Source organism: Ursus maritimus, unplaced genomic scaffold (genome assembly GCF_017311325.1).
Source record: "Ursus maritimus isolate PB19 unplaced genomic scaffold, ASM1731132v1 scaffold_18, whole genome shotgun sequence".
NCBI lineage: Eukaryota > Metazoa > Chordata > Mammalia > Carnivora > Ursidae > Ursus > Ursus maritimus.
This window is the reverse complement of record NW_024424230.1, coordinates 6,034,669-6,050,667: the sequence shown is the minus strand read 5'-3', so window position 1 is coordinate 6,050,667 and position 15,999 is coordinate 6,034,669.

The window sequence follows — 15,999 nt, the reverse complement described above, 5'->3', positions numbered from 1 at the left end:
TAACACCATAGCTGGTCCCTGCTATTTGCATTTGATGCCTTTGAAACTGACAGCGGTACCTGCCGAAAGCCACCAAGGAACTGAAATCAGGGAAAACGCTTGATTATCCGTATTAGGTTACAAAGTGCATTTATAATTTTGAAAATTGGTCTTTCACAAAAGAAATTTCTATTTAGTTAAATCTGTCAAAATTATATGCCTGAGGTGTATTGCATATGCATTGCAAATGTATCCAATTGCAGCATGTTTTCAGTAAAGATCAGACTTTCTTTTATGAAAGTAGAATCATTCTTTTTTCCAGAATTTTTTTAAGCCTAGTCATTACCTATTCATTTTATGTCAACAAATACAAATAACTTGGATCATGTTTGGCTAAAGTAGAATACGACAACCTCGTATTGGATATCTACCTCCAATAAGAGGTTGTCATATAAGCAAAATTTTGAAATATATATATATATTGCAATATATATATATATAGAAATATATATATTTTGCAATATATATATATATATTGAAATATATATAAATATATTTCTTTAGGATAGATTTGTGGGCCTGAGCAACTTTTCTGCAGCTTCTGTAGCTACAGAGATTTTTGTTTCTACTTTTCTCATACTGGCAGAGTATGTCTGTCTACAAAGCTGTGTTGCTTTTATTGGGTAGTAGACATGTCCTGGGGCTGAGGAGTATCTGACCCTCCCTCAGGGGCAGAAAGCAATTCCTTCCACATGACCCTCCAGTAGCTGGAAGTATTTGCGTGAACTCCAACAGAACACACGTGTCCTGCCCACCATCCAGTCACTTAAGACTGTACTTGACACAAGAGAAGGGTCCAGAAGACGGTGGAATTTCATGTGTATATATCACCAATATGGATATTTTGAATCTCCTGCACTGCTCCAGACCACTCATGAGCATCTTTAGAAAAGAGCTTGCAATTCACTGCAAACTTCCTCGGTGTATGAGCTCCCAAGGGTTCCAACTGTCAAGATAACCCATACATGACCTGTAACAATTCATTAAAATTCTAGCAGTCTACTTACCCATTTATTTGGTGGTTATCTCTATTTCTTGTGCTCTGCCAAAGCTGAGTGTTCCCCTAGAACATTCCTAGAGTTCCCCTAGAGGGGCTTGCCCATTTTTAAAAATCAGTCCACCTGTTTGCTTTGTGACCCCAAGATTCTGATGGGTTCAGGAAAAGTTAATGTTTTGTGGGTTATCAGATTTTTTCTCATTGATACAGTGAGAGCAGGGCTCCCTTACAGCTTGCTGTACCTTAAGCAGAAACAGGATGTCACCAAAGCTTCTTGGTATTTTTGTAAATTCTGTAACTTCAATAGTTCACTATCTTTATGTCTGATGAAGTTGTATAAAATGTTTATTTAATTTTAAATTAACCATGTGTTTATTAACATTGCAAATTCACTTACTATTTCTAATACTTCAAAGATTCCTCTGGATTTTCTGGACACCCAGGTGGCTCGGTCAGTTAAGTATCCGGCTTTCGATTTCGGCAGCTCAGATCATGATCTCAGGGTTGTGAGATGGAACCCTGCATTAGGTTCCGTGCTCAACAGGGAGCCTGTTTAAGATTTTCTCTCTCGTCCTCTCCCTTTGACACTTAGTTCCCCCACCCCCCCGCTCCACGATCATGCTCTCTCTCTCTAAAACAACAAAACAAAAAAAGAAGATTCCTTTGGATTTTCTAAAGATTTATTTATTTATTCTGCCAGGGAGTGGTAGAGAGAGAGGGACAGGGAAACTCCATGCTCACCATGGACCCTAAGGCAGGGCTCAATTCCATGACCCTGAGATCACGACCTGAGCCAAAACCAAGAATTCAACTCTTAACTAACTAACTTAACTAACTGCACCACCCAGGCATCCTTCCTTTGGTTCTAGAAGCGCAATGCTGTCATCTGAAAATATTGACATTTTATATTTTCTTTCAAATTCTTAATCTCCTTTGTGCCTCTTTCTAGCCGTATTACTATTCTAATGCAATGCTGAGGAGAAATGAAGACGGTCCATGTCTGTATCATTCCCCAACCTCAGGGATACAGTTTTTAACATATCACCATTAAGTGATATTAAGTGTTATGCTACATATAGTTATTAGCATATGCTCTTTCTCAGATTAGGGGCAGCTCCTTCTGTTCTTTGTATGCATTTTTCTTTATAAATAACGAATTTGTGTTGAATTTTATCATGTGCATTTTCCCTGATCTAACAAATTGATCATCTGTTTTGCATTTTTCTCCCTATATTCTCTGTTAATTTGGTGACCACATAATTGACTTAGGTATTTCCAAACACGCTTACATTCCTGGAATAAACCACAGTTTAAAACAATTATTTAATTTAAAATTAATTTAAATTAATTTAAAATAATTATTTTTATCATTTCATATATTCCTGGATTTTATACATGAAAGAGATTGATCCTTAGTCTGCAATGTCCTTATCAGGTGTTGGTATCAAGTCTGTCTACCTAGCTATTATCCACCTATATCTATATCTACAGCTGGAGAATGTCCATTTTCCATTCTTGTATAACGAAAGATTTTGAATAAATTTGATATTCCAACTTTAATAGTTATAAATATTCATAGGAGAGGATTTATCCCTGTTTATGTATAGTCTTTAACTTGTAATAATTAAGTCAGGTATGTTCCTTGTGCTGTCAATCTATTTTTCAAAGATTTGAGGAAGTGTCTTCCCCCTCCCATATGAGAGCAGCAACACAAAACTACAAGGAACATGAAGAATCAAGGACACATGCCATAACCAAAAATAACAATATGCTCCCATAACCCAACTCCAAGAAAAGGAATTTTGCAATCCAGCTGATAAAGGATTTAAAATAGCAGTTTTGAGGAAACTCAAACACAGAAAGGCACAAGCGATAAAGACAAAAACCAACAAGACTACATCAGCCAAAAAGCTTCTTCACAACAAAATAAACAATAAAACAAATGAAAAGGCAACCTATGGATTGGGAGAAAATATTTGCAAATGATATATTGCATAAAGGGTTAACATTCAAAATATATCAAGAACTCATACAACTCAATAAAGAAAAAAAAGATCTGATTAAAAAATGACAGAGGACTTAAATGGATATTTTTTTCCAATGAAGACACATTCACATGGCCAACAGGCATATGAAAAGATTCTCACTCATCACCGGGGAAATGCAAATCAAAACCGGAATGAGGAACCACCTCACACCTGTTGGAATGGTGATCATCAAAAAGACAGGTAACAGGTGTTGGTGATTGAGGATGTGGAGAACAGGAAAGACTGTGCACTGTTGGTGGAAACATAAATTTCTGCAGCCACGTTGGAAAATAGGATCTAATTTCCTCAAAAAAAAAAAAAAAATTAGAGCTACCATATTTTCCAGGAATCCCACTTCTGGGTATAGTTCAAAGGAAATGAAATCGGCATCTCAAAGAGATATCTGCACTCCCATGTGCATTGTAGCATTATTCACAATAGTTGAGATATGGAAACACCTAAATGTCTGTCAGTGGATAAATGGATCATGAAGATGTGGTAGATATAGGTAAATGGAATATTATTCAGCCATGAGAAAGAAAGAAATCTGCCATTTGTGATAACATGGATGGACCTTGAGGGCATTATTCTAAGTGAGGTAAGTCATACAGAGAAAGACAAATACTGTACGCGATCACTAATAGGTGGAATCTAAGAAAGCTAAACTTGTAAAAACAGAGTAGAATGGTGGTTACCTGGGGTTGGGAGGTAGGGGAAATTAGCAAAATGTTGCTTAAGGGTCAAACTTGATAAGTAGATAAGTAAGTAGATAAGTAAATAAGTAAGTTCTGGAGATCTAACACACGACATAGAGATTATAGACAATAATACTGTATTATAAACTTCGAAGTTGCCAAGAGATTAAATTTTAGTTGTTGTCACCACAAAAAAGAAATAATAATTATGTAAGGTAATAAAGGAGTTAGATAACACTCCAGTGGTGATCATATTGTAATATATAAATGTATCAAATCAATGGATTGTACATTTAAACTGACACAATATTGTATGTCAATTATATCTCAATTTAAAAAAAAAACAGTGACAACTAAACCGACATCTGTAAAGTGATGCAAAATAGACAGTGGGGAGATACTAATATCAAAGGAACTCACTGATCCATAGTCACATCACAGAAAGGGAGGCAGCCCAGCTGGACATAATGTTACAGAGTAGGAGATACTTAGAAGAACACTCCACTGCCGGTGAAGTATCCTTGACAATAAACTGAATGTGGACTTGAATACATATAAATATATATATGTGCCACACTCATAATATATATTTTCATTACACAGATTCAAAATTTGTTTCCCAGATTTTATTAAAGTATTTTGTACTGTTTCCAATTTTATAATACACATAATTACATTTATTAAATTAAAGTAAAAACTAACAATTCAACCAAAGATATTTAAAAACTTCCGTCTTTGACATGAGAAGGTTGAATTGCAAATTAAATTATTACATTCGTTAATTCTGTTTTGATCAAAACTCATGCTCTTAAATGTAAAACTAGAGTATTTTGGATGTATAAAATATGGTTAAATTGGAGCCAATCATAACATAAAATATTTGTAGGTCCTCACACTGAAGATTACATTTATTTTTATAAACCATAATTTAATATTTAGGCATACATTTTTCAGTGACTATCCCAACGATGTTGTAGAATCTGGTAGATTTAGAATTGTTATGCCATTTTTACTGATAAGAAAATTGAGGATAAAATATTTTCATTGTTGGAACTCAAATCCTGGGCTCTGTTCACCTCATGATTTTTCTTGCTACCTCACTACCACCTACGATGTAATAGTATTATATTATACAGGCCCCACATAAAATCATAAGATAATAGTATCTGCTCTGCCCCAAATAATATCTGCTGGGCTAGTTCTGCAAGCTGTAGCCTTAATCTAAGGAGCCCCTAGACTGCTCTGGCAGCATGGAAGCATCACTCCTTCATTATGTTATTGTTAAATTTGCTAGAATTTGGAGCTACGTACTGTAAAAGTCGCCTTAAATTCATTACTTATTTGTGTGATATCTCTTTTTTTTTTTTTACTTTTTTAAATTAAGCTTTTAATTTTAATTCCTGTGTCGTTAACAGTGTTAGATTAGCTTCAAGTGTACAATATAGTGATTTAACACTTGTATATATTACTCAGCGCTGGTCCTGATAAGTGCTCTTAATCCCCATCACCTATTTCTCCCATCCCCCCACCCTCCTGCCCGCTGGTAATCCTCTGTTTGTTCTCTAGAGTTAAGAGTCTGTTTCTTTGTCTGTCTGTCTCTCTCCTTTTCTTCCCTTTGCGCATCTGTTCTGTTTCTTAAGTTCCACATATGAGGGAAATCATATGGCATTTGTCTTTCCCTGACTGGCTTATTTCACTCAGCGTCATACCCTCAAGCTTTAACCATGTTGTTGATCTGTGAGATTTTGAAAAGTACATTTAATGCCACTTAGTTTTAAGTCTCTTGTAAGTAAAATGGAGAGAGATTAAGAAATTACATTAGAAAACATCTGACAGTTCTCTGCAAATTTTAGCAAATGCATATTATTTTTTTAAGTGCATCTCAATTTAGAGAATTAAAGGAATCTCAAAGGGGTGACACCATCACACTTTCCTCTGGTCTTATGTAAGCACAGACATGCCAACAAAGACCAGCGAAGTGAATACTGGGAGTAATAATGAAGGCGAAGGAGAAATATCATTACTTCCAACCACAGAAATCTAAATCAAAGCAATAGAATGATTGTTTAATTTGAAATATCTTACAATGAAGGCTAAAGACCGTCAGTATTTACAGTAATAAATAACACAAAGAAAGAAGAAATACAATTTGTGCTCTTTGCTTCTCTAAATAGTGTGCCTCACTCTTGCCATTTCATTTGGTTCTCCAATCCTCATTATGTGAATGTAAGAAATAAAAATAACCGATTTTTCTTCAAGTTTCTCATGGAATTTCTGGACTAAAAAATCTCTCTGATAAGATCTTATATAGTATTCATTAGGGAGGCATTAAAGAAAAAATTCTTAAAAGCTAGAAGTATACTAAGGACTGAGTCTTTTTCGTTTATTATGTAAGCTTTGAACACACAAGAGAGTAACAATACGCATATATACGATCATACTGAAAAGGAATCTTCCGATTAAAATTTTACTTGGAAGTACTGGAGAGCAAAAAACATGTTGACTCACTTCTACGACACCATTAATGAAGATTACATCCATTGGCAGCATGAATTTAATAATTTCTAGTCCTCAACCAAATTTTAAACATAATTCAAACGCTAATTTTTATCACACAATAAACTGCAGCAACCTTATAGTTTAGGAAGTTAATTTAAAATTACTACAAATACTGTCTTTGCATTCTTTTTGTAAGTCTAAAACTATTCTAAGATAAAAAGCTGATTTGCTAAGTCACTAAAAGTGTACACACTTTCTGCCCTTCCAATCAAGACCTACTTTAAACATCTTTGCCTTTCAAATTTCAAATGCTAACTCCTTGTGGATGCTGGATATTTTTAGATACAAATTTTATAGCCATGTTTCATTCGCAGAGATGTTGAATACAAGTAGTGTTACATTACTGGAGTTTTTCTTTGTGGAACTTTTTTTCTGCCAGAGCTATTATCCTAAATGTGGGTATTGATGGTGCTACCCGTGGAGTGAAAGCATTATAGCTACATAACTTTTAGATATTTTATATAAATCTTTGCTATAATGTCACTCCTGGCAACCAGCTGTGCTGTGATATGTCACAATGATGAATCATCAAACATGTAAAAATCTAAAGGACAGTTATGTAAGAACCTGTATTAATAAACATAATTTTCACAAGTGCAAAATGAACATTTGCATATACTCTAAAACCTTCTATAGCATTTACTCCAAAGTTTCTAGTACAAGACCATATTTTAGGATCATAAGGATTTGCATGTGAAATTTCACGGAGAAACAAATCCCGTCTGAAAACATATTTAAGACTGACAATTGTACAGTGTCTGATTATGTTTTAGCAAGGATTAATGTAACTATCTTGCGCAGTACATTGGACCTCCTCCCTGCTCCTTCCTGTTAAAAGTAAATATAAGCCCAGAAAATAATGCAAGAGACAACCCAAGTATAAATCTGCAGTGTGGAAAGAGGAAAGCAAATGGTTAGGAACATTAGGACTTGAGCAACATCATAGGAACAGAGCATCTTACAACTGCCACCCACAGAGGGAAGTGGCCAGGGCCCAGCATTTCCGGATATCCCCAACAAACAACAGAAGATGGGCCAAGTAGGCTCATTCCTCCAGCAGTTCAGATGTGAATCCCACCAACAACACCAGGTGAGCTTGGCAATACTGGTAAGAAAGACTGATCAGAGGATCCCTGACAATGAGTCCAGGAGAAGTTCCTTCCCGGCTAGACCACTGCCCAGAAACTGCCGTTCTCACTGAGAGACGACAAGCCTTTAGCAAGGGGTCCCAGCACAAGTGCCTTCCAAAGAAGCACCGTTCATCTCTTGGGCAAGAGACTCTTTCCCCAGCTAGAGACAGATAGCATGGCCCGATGAAGCCCCTTCTGGCCCCCAAGCAGGGCTCAGCAAGAGGCTCAAGGACACAGCACTGTATCAAACCAAAGTTGCTCCTCAAAGTTTCTGATAATTAGATTGTCACTGGACCTACAGTTTGCAACAATGGGCCAGGATCTGGGTACCACCCCTCAACAGGGTGACTACGCATTCAAATAAAAATTTAAATTGGACTCAGAGCCTCCTTACACAATAGCTCAAATGTCCTGGGTACAATTAAAACACACACACACACACACAAACAAAAACCTCAGCCATTGTAACAAGATCCAGGAATGTCACAGGCTGAATAAAAGCACAACAAAAACAAAACAGTGAACTGACACCAACACTGAGATGAATCAGATGTTGGAATTCTGACAAAGATTTTAAAGGAACCATCTAGAAATGTTTGAGCAACCAGTTGCAAATGATATTTAAAGAAATGAAGAAAGAGAAAATCTCAGAAAAAAAAAGAAAGAAAAGAAAAAAAAAGAAAACCAAAAACTGAGATTGCAAAGAACTGAATGAAAATTACAGAACTGAAAAATGCTACAATTAAAAAAAAAAAAAACTCGTTGGATTGGTTTAAAGGTAGACTGGAGAAGAAAAAGGAAAGAAAAGGATGGAGGTAACATCAATATAATTTCCCCAATCTGAATACAGAGAAAAACTAGACTGGGAAAGGAAAGGGAAGGACATGGGGCGCCTGGGTGGCTCAGTCGTTAAGCGTCTGCCTTCGGCTCAGGGCGTGATCCCGGCGTTCTGGGATTGAGCCCCACATCAGGCTCCTTTGCTGGGAGCCTGCTTCTTCCTCTCCCACTCTGCCTGCTTGTCTCTCTCACTGGCTGTCTCTGTGTCAAATAAATAAATAAAATCTTAAAAAAAAAAAAAAAAGGAAAGGGAAGGACAGAGCTTCAGGCACCCCTGGGACAGAGCAAAAGATTCAGCTCATTAGAATCCCAGAGAGAAAGTGGAAAGAGACTGGGGTGAAAATGTTCTAAGAAATAATGTTCGAAAACGTCCCAGATTTTGCAAAAGACATAAACCCACAAATTCAAGAAGCTGATTAAACCGTAAGTAATAAAAACTGCAAGAAGGCAACAAAAGAATTAATGTAAGACATACATGTTGAAAAGGAAGAAATAAGTTGTCCCTAATTACAGATGTCATGGTTGTCTACATAGATAGTCCTGAGTAGGAGGAGGGGAGGAAGAGGAGGAGGAGGAGGAGGAGGAGGAGGAGGAGGAGGAGGAGGAGGAGGAGGAGGAGGGAGAAGAAGAAGAAGAAAAGAGAAGAAAAGAAAAAAGAAAAGAAAAGAAAAGAAAAGAAAAGAAAAGAAAAGAAAAGAAAAGGAAGGAAAAGAAAAGGAAGGAAAGAGAGGGAAAGGGAGGGGAAAAGAAAGGAGAGGAGAGGAAAGGAAAGGAAAGGGAAAAGGAGGGAGGGAGAGAGGGAAGAAGGAAGGAAGGAAGGAAGGAAGGAAGGAAGGAAGGAAGGAAGGAAGAGTCCTTGAAACTAATGAGTGATGATGTGAGGTGGCAGAGTACGACATCAAGGAGCAAAGGTGAAACTTTTGTATATACTAACGGTAATGACGTAGAAACTGAAAATAAATCACAATAGCATTTACCATCACTCGGAAGAAACCATAAGCTTAGAGATAAATTTAACAGAATATGTTACAGGATGTGTATGCCGATATTACAAAATGCTGAAAGAATTCCAAGAAGATGTAAATAAATGGAGACATGGCATGTTCATGTATTAGAGGACTCAACACAGTAAAAATGTTCATTCTCCCCAAAGTGATCTATAGACTTAAAACAATTTCTATTAAAAGCTCAGCAGGGTTTTGTAGACATAGTAAAGCTTATTCTAAAAAGTATATGGAAAGACATGGGCCTGAGGAAAGCTAAAAACGATCCTGAAAAATATGACCAAAGTAAGTGAAGAAAGCTGCGGGTTACAAATCCTACTGTGTGTCACCGCAGGGACCGAGCGAGCAGGGCGCTGGGGGAGGCACCGGCCAGCCGGGGCCCGCGGAGCAGGTGCGCTCGTTATCCAAGGGGGAGTGGACACGTTCTGTGTTTGACTCGATGGACGACGTCACTGTCTTTGTAATATTGTAAAATAGTTTTGCAAAATGCTTCTGCAGAACAAAACGAGGTAAAGAACAAGTGGGAATTGCTCAAATTTCTTATAGCTGGCATGCAAATCTACAAATATATCAAAATAAGTCGTTTAACTTAAAAGATAGACTGCAGTTTCTTTTCTTACCTTTAGAAAAACATAGAATAGAGTAATGGTGTTCAACACTTTGGTTACCCAGATTCTGAAAGTTGTTTTCAGTGGGGCTTTTTTTGTGGCCTCTGTATCAATGTCATCACTCAAGGGGAGAATCCTATTACCACTGCTGCTTTGATTTGTCGTGATGTCCTAAGTGGCTTCTGCCAGGGTCGTTAACAGGAATTGCAGAGGTGTGGCTGTAACCACCAGAGGGAAATTAACAACAACAACAAAAAGTCTTGTAGACTTAATATATACTCACTGTTACCACAGAAGTACATTTTACTTTCTTATGTCTAACATCCAGAGGAAAATGATTGGGAATGCTAGCATATTTTCAGTGACCTGCTAATAAAGCACATTTCTGCCTCTACTCTCTTTGGGGGAAGTTGGGCATGGTTTATTTAATGGGCAGAGAAGCACATTTCTAGTAAGGTCAAACTCTAGTAAGGGAATGTCACTGTAATCATAAAAATGAGCTAAAATAATACAGAGGGAATTATTTCTGGGTCTCTTAGGAAAAACATTGGATCTCTACTATTAACCATTTCTAAGATGAATATTTAAGAGTTTTAGACACACACTTTATATAGCATGTTTGTGAGTTTCTGTGAAATTTAAAATCATACAATATAATGTATTAAAAGACAATATGAATACATTGTGTTGTGTCTAAAAGTATGTTGTCCATAGAACACTTGAGTTTAAAGTCTGGCATTTTCCCTCTGTTCCACTTTGAAAGTACTTGATTTTCCCACTTTACAGTAAGCCCTGTCCCTCACTTCTGGAATCAATGATTACCCAGTGCTGTCTGTAGTTTAATCACCTCAGATTCAGAGGAACAAGTCCAAATCCACATGGACGGTTTTGGTCCACTTGACGGATCTTTTCTGCAGAGAACTGAATCATTCACTTGTCCGCTAAGCCAGTAGTTGAGTTTTCTTATTCAAGATTTCCTGTTTGTAACTCGGCCGCACCCGAGTCTGAAGGAAAGTGTTTGTCATGCATCATTTTTCATCCAGTCAGACCCAGAGGCTGTTGTTACCCCGAGAAGCTGTCAGTGTCCCTCACCTATGCTTCCTTAGTCACAGACATAATGGCAGGTAGCACCTCTCTCCCGATGGCACTTTTTCCCCAGGAGGACATGAGAATCCCCTACGAAATCTATTCATTGAGTCCTTGAGGTGCCCACACAAATGTTAACATAATTTTACAACTCACATACACAATAAAAACTATTTTAAAGTTGTTTTCTTAAATGCTTAAATATGATAAAACACAAAGTCATATGTTGGTAAATAACAGATTATGTCATGATTTCATCACTCTGTAAAATTAGCACACTATTTTGGGGAAGAAAAAAAACTGTCTTAAAAAACAATATGATGTCAGCTCCTTGGAAAATCATATGACTTTTAACATGTCAGGTTGTTGAATCATGGTGAGTGTTAATTAGAGAGAACTTGAGGGGTTGATGACAAAGAACCGTACACAGAGAAGCCATATGTCTCAGCCACGAAATGCGGAGAAGAGCCAGAGGACAAGGACACTTCTCCAGGAAAATCAGGGAGTTTTGCTGCCAGAGGTTGGCTCTTCTTCGAACCAGGAGAGAATCTACTGGTAAATAAAGAGAGATATAAAAGCAAAGCAGAGGAAATGGATAAAATAAATTTATATCAAGCATCATAGAAAAAAATGGAATTAAAAGCAGAACAACTACTTCTAATACATGAAGCTTGGGGGGTTTCCCCATGCTCCTTCCTTTTCCCTTCTCCCTTCCTCTTTTGCATTCACATATGTGGAATTATTATCTATTAACTGCTAACTCTTCAGACTTGCTATAAACTGAGTTATGTCACCCCCCAAATTTGTACACTGATGCACTAATCCACAGTGTGACTGCATTTGGAAATACAGCCTTTAAGGATGAAATTAAGTTTAAATGAGATCATAAAGTTGAGGTCTTCATCTGAGAGGATTAATGTCCCTATGAGAAGAGGCACCGGCGGAGTTCACTTTCCTTCTTTCCACTGAGGAAAGGCCGCAAGAGCACACAGTGAGAAGGTGGCCATCCACAAGCCAGGAAGAGGGCCCTCACCAGAACCCATCTGCGCTGCCACCTGATCTCAGAATCTAGCCTCCAGAACTGGGAGGAAATAAATGTTTGTGGTTCTAGTCACCAGGTCTGTTGTTTCTTGTTATTGTAGACTGAGCTAAGACAATACCTGTTTTGTCATCTAGCCAAGCCAGGCAAGATGACAGAAGTCATTTGGAGTAAAAGATACCATATTTGCTAAAAGTAGATTCGAAATGTTTTTATGCAATGCACAATATGTGTGTACATATTTGCAATGTAATATATACAGAATTGACAATGATGTATATATTTGGCACTTTATCAAAAATATTTCTGGAATTTAGGAGAAAATTAGGGACTAGAGAGAGACATATGGCTGAGGTTGTAAGTGCCTAGCTTCAAGGTAAGTGAACATGAAATGGAGCCTAACCAGAATGCAGGTGTGTTAAAGGGTTTTCTCACACTCGTGTTTCTTTCCAGGGAAGTCTAGAAGTCTTGTACTGACTTAGGGACTAGATAAAGAATACAAAGGGCTAGCTAGTTACTAATAATGTGTTGTTTCAAGTTCAAAACACCTTCGAGCCCCTGAAGTTAGTCTATGTACATTGCTCAGGGATACAGGCTTCCGTCGCTATCCAAAAGTAGAGGGTTCCTATGGAAACTTACATAAACCAAAGTGACATAAAGCAAAGAAGTAGTCACCATTAATTTATATGGAAAACCTTTTGGGCATTTCCAGACCCTCAAAAATAACTTCTCTTAGGGTTTGTTTTTTTTTTTTTTTTTTCTTTCTGAAGGACACACCTTGCTAACAGATGCACAAAATCAATCAAGATAAAGCATAGATGCTGCAAAGTTCAAAACTGGGGGCTTGATGTTGGGATGCAGAGTGTAGTTCCCGGGGAAGGCGCTGGGGGCGCCCCTCTCTCTGCTCGGGTTTGTGCGGCCTCCACGTGCTCGCTGGAACACTACACGCTGAGTGCTGTTTTTGCTTTTGGTCTTTTTCCGTAATCTAAAAATCCTCTCCTGGTTTCTTCTATTTAACAAAAACAGGTACTGATGTAGGCCTTCCCTAGAAGTGAAAGGACAAAGCAAGAGCTTTCAAAAAGTGGGGAATGCCTGTGTTTAGAATGATAAGTTATACCTGGTTCATTTAACTGGCTCTACAACCTGGCTGACGGCTCAGTGACTAGTGGGTTAAAAAAAAAAAAAAATCACTCAAAATTTTTGCCCAAACTCCCCTGAAACCATGATCCCTCACACAAGTCTTAATGGTTCGTAATCTAAGACCAAGCACGCCCTGCACCGCGGAGAAAGGAAGCTGGAGGGGCACCTCGCCTCACTTGCTCGCCTCTTCTCTCTTCTCACTCTGCCTCCTGCTTACTCTTGCCTTAGAACCTCACGGGTTTACCTTGTGGGACCTTGGGATGCTTTTCAATGATCTGACCTCGTATAAGCAATGCCGTAAGTCATGGTTGGTGATGGAAGCCGAGTCTTGGCTAATTTCTCTACCTTTCTCAAGTCTGTATTCTCACTATTTCTCATATCTTGACACAACAGAATAGATATAATAGGAACAATTTGTGAATGTTACTGTCCTGAATACAATGATCCCATTTTACACTTTATCATGTGTGTGTGCTAATCTCTTGCGTGCAAAACGAAACACTCTCCTCAAAGGTTTATCCGTTAGCATTCATTTCCTACTTTGTGTCTAAGAATGCTTTATTACCATTGTCATTCTTTAATAACTGAAATTTACCTGAAGTAACTGACATTTATCCAAAGGTTTTCGTTTTGTTACTAGAGTCTACTTGGAGACATGAGACTTTTATGAAGATTGGAGTCCTAACTGTATCTTCACAGCTAAATGAGGAATGCCTGTCATTTTATCTAGTGTTTAATGTTTGTGAAGTGGTCAGAGTGCTCTGAAGAATCCACTACACTGCATAATTTTCAATGGAGATGACTAGTTCTTGGCAATCCATTCAGCAATTCTGTAAAAATGGCATTGCCCTTTTTCACTGGTGATCGTATCAGATACCTATTTTCCCGGTGACTGAAAGTCTACTGTTTGCTGAACAGACTACTATCAGCACAAATCATTTGGCCCTCCTCATGCTAAGCCCCTTATTTCCACATCCACATCTTAGGGAGAATCACTGTTATTCTCTTACTATTCTGTAGTAGTGAACACAACGGTGAAAAAGCTTCGGGAGACTTCCATTTACAGTGCTTATTTCTACATCATGTTATCGCGGTACCGGTTCTTTCTGATGGCAAATTAATGCCAAAATCAGAGCATAGGCAACGATTATGGAAGTCTAATCATTTTTTTACCAAGACATATCATGCCTTTTAATAATTTATAATGTTTTCTGTTAAAGCTGTAACATTGAAGCATTTTATCTTAGTGTTATTTCAAAGGCTCTAAGATACAATCATGTTTATCAAATAGGAAGACAAGATCAGAACATAAATGATTTATTTTTATACTTTAATTAAACAATGTTACATAAAATGTGGCAATTATAATAACAAATATCTCTGTTGCACTGGAGTACATTTAATACATTTTTCCTTTATATAGATTGTATAGTTCATTTAGCAAATGGTATGAAGAGTGAAATATAGTGTCTGTATATTTCTGTATTCATTTTCTGTTGCTGTGTACCAATTACCACAAATTTGGTGGGCTCAAACAGTTTCATTATCGCAGTTGCCATGGATCAGGAATCCAGCGCATTTTCAGTGGCCTCACCCTCTGGTCTCATAACACTGAACTCAGTGTGTCAGCCGGCAGTATAAGCAACTCTCAGCTTAGTCCCTGTGAATGTACCTGTCACACCAGAGAGTAGGATGATGACTCTGCAAGTCCGTTTTCTGCTGGATCCAACAGAGTCACTGATTTTCAGTTTCTCTGGGTTTTTCTATTGTAAGGATAAGAGCAATATTTCCAAGCTCTTTCCATGTGGGAGCTGAAACCAGAAGTCCCAACAGCTATATGGAATTATTTTTTTTAACAATATTCTACCTCCTAAGCTATTTTTTCTTATAACATCATCTGGCTTTAGATAATGTCTAAAAATTATGTTAACTTTGTTCAATCTGTTTTTAAGAAGCTTAAATATTTCTGATGATTTCCAGTGCGGTGACGCATTCTCTTCCTTTACTGCTAAGAACACCACAGAGACTTAATATTATCTATTGTTTAATAAAATGCCATGGATAAATGTAGCCCATTAAGTGGATCTCAGCTTCAAAAATTTTCTAAATATAATGGAAACTACGAAATGAAATATGTTGAAGTGGAAATGGGGGGAAATAATTGTAGCTTTGGTTATATTGTGCATTCTGGCAAAAATTACATGAAAAAATAATGTCTGGAATACTTACCATATGAGTGAGTATGAATGCTATAAACAAGTGATATGACAAAACAATTGTGGAAAAGAACATGCCAAAGGAATTAATTATGGAATACTTTTATTTCCAAGCTAGGGAGAAAAGGAAGTTAAGAGAGTAGCGACGAATGTTCTTTAGGCAATCACCCATCAACTGTTTTATTTGTGGTTGAGAAGAAAGCTTAGCACCATGAAAAATGCACAAATTGTCATCACTGTTGAGAAAGATAAAGAGAAATATAAAATGAATTAATGAAAGGAAATGGCAATGCAGAATAATAAGAACACGTGTAATGCTTGAGTTTTATCAAAATTATAAGAATGGTAGCCATAAGTTATTTTATCTGTAGTATTTGAAAACGGACTTATAACAAATATTTGACAGTATGTTGTTGGAAACGTTTCCACATAGACACATTAAATTGTATGTGTAAATTGTATCATTTTTTAAAACAAAATATATTTTTAGTTTAAGATGTTTGTTGGTGTTGCTGTTTTCCTGGAATTCATTTCTCTTTTGTTTCCAAGTAATTATGCTACGTCATTCAGTGTCAAATGAAACATCTCCATTTATTTTGGAAAATTATACCCCGAGCTGCAA